Genomic DNA, 1,035 nt, shown 5'->3' on the forward strand with positions numbered 1-1,035 from the left:
TAGTTGAAAAGAAATGCGCAACTCACCATAATAACACCCGTGTTTATAACGGTCAAAGAACAAATGATACACCAGTCCGATTCCGTGTAACACTTGTAATTTATTATGTGTTCGTTCGGGATTTGTTCCCCTACAAACTCCATCAGTATTGATTTTCGATAGGCCTATATAATACTCTAAAAAAATGTGTTTGGATGAATACATGATCAGTGGTAGATTAATATAATACGTAGGTTAGATATGGTTTTATCAATTTCTTAAAATGAGGTTTCTGTGTATACGGCATATATCCACGTTGTAGATATCTAAATGGTATGGTTTTGACAGTAAATATTAGAACTATTAGTGGTACATTAGCATTTCTTCTTTCGATCTAATCAGCAGTTGGAATAACGTCTTAGAAGTCAGCGCCTGACAGCTGAACCGACGTCTCGAAGGTTAATTGATGCCAGGTAGGCGAGCTGACATCAAAGAGCTTCTGGAGAGTGAATGTCGAGCGTGACTTCACTGTACGTCATCTACATTCCTTTGTCAAAGACGCCATCAACACCAGATTATCCCAGTATAATAACCAATAGGGGGAAAAAATGTAGTAATAAAGCAAGTGATTGGCTGTTTGATCGAGTGGGCGGGGCTTGCGAGCTCCCTTGACCAGTCGCAGGCGAGGCGGGGGTAAGAACGTGCTGTACTCCGACAATGGGTTTGGTAGTGCTGAGTCACAAGAGCTTCATCATAAATAATGAAGAAGCGAGAAACTAAACCTTACGGAGGGGGTAGAATGGACCCGTCGTCGAAATATAAAGAGACAAATAACACAGGATCTTAACAAAGATGTAATGTAGTATCGATCAAAGCTACAAATTGCAGACCTGCACTAATTACACTATTGTCATCACCTTAATGACACTTGTCCACGAATGCAACCTATGTAGATGTGTTTATGGCATTGTAATGTGTGTGTGTTTCCTGGGTTTTTATCCTTGTGCACACGTGGTTCTTGTTACGTGGACTTTTTTCTGAACGTTCACTGACTTC

This window comes from Penaeus monodon, chromosome 31, assembly GCF_015228065.2.
Source record: "Penaeus monodon isolate SGIC_2016 chromosome 31, NSTDA_Pmon_1, whole genome shotgun sequence".
NCBI classification, from domain to species: Eukaryota; Metazoa; Arthropoda; class Malacostraca; order Decapoda; family Penaeidae; genus Penaeus; species Penaeus monodon.